At 46.9% G+C, this 4,413-nt stretch overlaps 1 protein-coding gene across 1 annotated transcript in view; it reads right to left on the bottom strand.

The window, feature by feature from the left end:
- Positions 1–4,413, bottom strand: part of LOC116696193 (paired mesoderm homeobox protein 1) — a gene marked incomplete at its 3' end in the record, with an annotated part of 33,085 nt that overhangs the window by 11,569 nt on the left and 17,103 nt on the right. The gene's annotated exons all lie outside the window — the stretch shown is intronic.

Below are 4,413 nucleotides of genomic sequence, written 5' to 3'. Positions count from 1 at the left end.
TTTATGAAGTGGCTGGAAAGCATGAAAGAGTCAACTGCAATCCACTGACGGTAAGTAGATTGGGGCTTAAATATTAGCTGAAATAATAGCAATAATATGATTAATGTAGTGAAAGTTAGCAAAACACACAGCGGGAAGCAAGCGTTTGAGTTTCCTGTTTTACTCGAGAAAAAGCTGTTTCTGGGAGGTACGGGTCGCGGGTTCGCTAATTGATTGACTTGTCTCGGGTCGCTGTTCTGACTCCTGATGTCTCGGGTTTGTAGTATGGACTCGACTTGTCTCGGGTTGCAGTATAGGACTCTGACGTTGTCTCGGGTTTTCTAGTATCTGGACTCTGATTGTCTCGGGTTTTCTAGTATCTGGACTTGACTTGTCTCGGTGCTATTGATCCGTGTCCGGGTTGCTAGTTGGACTGACTTGTTCCAGGGTTGCCTAGTATCGGACTGACTTGTCGTGTGATCTGGACTCTGACTTGTCTCGGCGTCGACTAGTATTGGACTCTGACTTGTCGCGGTCGCTAGTATCTGGACTCTGACTTGTATCGGGATCGCTAGTATTTACTCTTGAATTGTCTTGGTTCGTATATGGACTTGATGCTCGGTTGTAGAATTGGCTCTGATGTCTGGGTTCGCTAGTATGGACTCTGACTTTTCTCAGGGTGGTGATCTGGACTGGAGTTGTCCGGGTTCGTAGATTGGACTGGATTGTCTCGGGTGTTCGCTGTATCTGGACTCTGATTTCGGGTGTTGCAGCTATCTGGACTCTGATTGTCTGGTGTCGCTAGTATTCTGGACTCTGACTTGTCTGGAGCTGTGGCGATTGGGACTACCTGACTGTGATCTCGGGATCGTAGTATTTGGACTTCTGACTTGTCTCGGGTTCGATAGCTATGTGGACATCTGGATTGTCCGGGCACTGTATGGCTCTGCTTGTACTCGGGTTCGATAGTATTGGGACTCTGACTTGTCTTGGGTCGCTAGGATTTGGACTCTGACTTGTCTCGGGATAGCAGGTATTTGGACTTGCTGTTCGGGTTGCTAGTATTGGGACTTGAATGTATAGGGTTCCAGTATTTGGACTCGATTGTCGGGTTCGCTAGTATCTGGACTCTGACTTGTCTCGGGTTTCGCTAGTATATGGACTCTGACTGTCTCGGGTTGCTAGTATTGTGACTCTGACTTGTCTCGGGTGGCTAGTTTGGACTGAATTGTTGGGTTCGCTATATTTGGACTCTGACTGTCTCGGGTTCGCTAGTATTGTAGGAAACTGACTTGTCTCGGGTTTGCTAGTATTGGAACTCTGACTTGTCTCGGGTTCTGCTAGTATCTGGACTACTGACTTGTCTCGGTTCGAGTATTGGACCTGACTGTGTCTCGGTGGTTCGCTGTATTTGGACTCTGACTTGTCCGGGTTCGCTAGTATAGGACTCCCGGTGACTAGTTCGACTAGTATTGGACTCTGACTGTCTCGGCGGTTTGCTAGATCTGGACTTGACTGTCTGGGATCGCTAGTTAGTATTGACTCTGAATGTCTCGGGTTCGACTAGATTTGGATCCTGACTTGTCTCGGGTTGCTAGTATTTGGACTCTGACTTGTCTCGGGTTCGCTAGTATTTGGACTTGACTTGTTCGGGATTCACGAGTATTTGGACTCTGACTTGGTCTCGGGATCGTCGTATTGGACTCTGATTGTCTCGGGCTGTAGTATCGGACTGACTTGTCTCGGGTTCGCTAGTATTTGGACTCTGACTTGTCTCGGGTTCGCTAGTATCTGGACTCTGACTTGTCTCGGGTTCGCTAGTATCTGGACTCTGACTTGTCTCGGGTTTGCTAGTATCTGGACTCTGACTTGTCTCGGGTTCGCTAGTATTTGGACTCTGACTTGTCTCGGGTTCGCTAGTATTTGGACTCTGACTTGTCTCGGGTTCGCTAGTATTTGGACTCTGACTTGTCTGGGGTTTGCTAGTATATGGACTTGACTTGTTTTCTCGGGACTAGTGTATTGGACTCTGACTGCTCTTGGGTTCGCTAGTATTGGACTCTGACTTGTCTCGGGTTCGCTAGTATTTGGACTCTGACTTGTCTCGGGTTCGCTAGTATTTGGACTCTGACTTGTCTCGGGTTCGCTAGTATTTGGACTCTGACTTGTCTCGGGTTTGCTAGTATCTGGACTCTGACTTGTCTCGGGTTCGCTAGTATTTGGACTCTGACTTGTCTCGGGTTTGCTAGTATCTGGACTCTGACTTGTCTCGGGTTCGCTAGTACTCTGGGACTCTGACTTGGTCTGGGTTTGTGTAGTATTGGGACTCTGACTGGCTCGGGTTCGCAGTATTGGACTCTGACGTTGTCTCGGGTTGATAGTATTTGACCTGACTTGGCTCGGGTTCGTAGTATTTGGACTCTGACTTGTCTCGGGTTCGCTAGTATCTGGACTCCTGACTGGTCTGGCGTTCGTAGTTCTGGACATCTGACTTGTCTGGGTGTAGTATCTGGACTTGACTTGTCTCGGGTCGCTAGTATTTGGACTCTGAACTGTCTCGGGCGCTAGTATTGGACTATGACTTGTCTCGGGTTCGCTAGTATTTGGAATCTGACTTGTCTCGGGTTCGCTACGTATGTGGTGGACTCTGGACTTGCTCGGGTTCATAGTATTTGGACTCTGATTGTCTCGGGGTCGTAGTATTTGGACTCTGACTTGTCTTGGGTCGCTAGTATTGGACTCTGACTTGTCTCGGGATCGCTAGTATTTGGACTCTGACTTGTTGGGTTTTGCTAGTATATGGACCTCTGGATTGTCTCGGGCCTAGTTGGGACTCTGACTTGTCTCGGGTCGCTAGTATCTGGAATCTGAGTACTCTGCGTGCGCAGTAGCTGGACTCTGAATTGTCTCGGGTTCGCTAGTATTGATCTATGTACTGGTCACTCCGGGTGTTCGGCTAGTTATGGACTCTGACTTGTTCGGGTTCGCTTGGACTATTTGGACTCTGAATTGTAGGGGTTCGCTAGTATTGGACTCTGGACTTGTCTTGGGTTCGTAGTATTGGACCTCTTGTGTGGGCTGTTCTAGGGTCGCTAGTATTGGACTCTGACTTGTCTGGGTTTGCTAGTATCTGGACTTGACTTGTGCTCGGGTTCGCTAGTATTGGGCTCGACTTGTCTCGGGTTGCTAGTATCTGGGCTCGACTTGGTCGGGTGTCTAGTATTTGGACTTGACTTGTCGGGTTTGTAGTATCTGGACTCATGAATGGTCATATCTCGGGTTCGCTAGTATCTGGACTCTGACTTGTCTCGGGTTTGCTAGTATCTGGACTTGGACTTGTCTTGGTCTCGGCCACTGGTCTTGCCCAATATGGCTTTTGGGCTTCTGGTCTAGACCGAATCCAGTTGTCTTTATTATGTTGATAATAATATTGGAGGGAAAGGGAAACCCAAAATGATTGTCTTGATACTGTCATGCATGAGACCTTTATTCTGTCCTGGACTTGGTCTTGTCTTGGACTCAAACCTTTTTGGACTCGGTCTTGTCTTGGACTCAAACCTCTTTGGACTCGGTCTTGACTCAGACTCAGACCTTTTTGGACTCGGTCTTGTCTTGGACTCCAACCTCTTTGGACTCGGTCTTGACTCAGACTCAGACCTTTTTGGACTCGGTCTTGTCTTGGACTTGACTAGTCCTGGTCTTGGACTTGTCTTGGACTCGACTAAGGTGGTCTTGACTACAGCCCTGTACAAAATCCTTTAACTCCTTTAGAAACCTGGTTTCTAAACCAGAAATTTGGGGTTTCCTTCAACCAAATTGTAAAAAACAAATAACGTGGATGGTTCCACACGACGCTCCTCACCAGTTAGCTAGCGGATCAGTTCACTATTTTCATTGAATTTGGGTGTTTTATTTAATTTAATAGCATTTTAAGAAGAAAAAAAAGATTGAACTCTGAAAACGGTGACGGAAAAAACAAGGGAAAAAACAACAAAAACGTCGAGAAAACGCGGAAAAAAACCCGACGACGACATTGTAAAAAAGTGAGAAAGAACTTCGAGAAAAGTTAGAAAACGTCAAAAAAGTGACGACAAATGTCGGAGAAAGCTTCAAAAACTTCAAAATCTTCAAAAACAACAACAACAAACAGGAGTGGTTTCATGAATTAGGTGGACATTTTTTGAACCATACAAGCGATTTACTCACTTTTGGTTTCGTTTGAATCCTGACGTTTTCGGGTTTACGGAGGTCTTTTCCGGGTCTTTCTAGCCTCTACAGGGGGTTTTCTATCCAGCCTGGAACTTCAGCCTCTTTGGGCTTTTCAATCCATACTGTTATATCCAAGATTGGTCCACTTTATGTCCATAATTCATTGTGTTTTGGCTCATTTCTGCCGCTGGCTCGCTCCTCCGTCTCTCTCTCTGTCTGTCCTGT

Source organism: Etheostoma spectabile, chromosome 9 (assembly GCF_008692095.1).
Source record: "Etheostoma spectabile isolate EspeVRDwgs_2016 chromosome 9, UIUC_Espe_1.0, whole genome shotgun sequence".
Lineage (NCBI taxonomy): Eukaryota > Metazoa > Chordata > Actinopteri > Perciformes > Percidae > Etheostoma > Etheostoma spectabile.
This window is presented reverse-complemented; position numbering and strand designations above follow the sequence as displayed.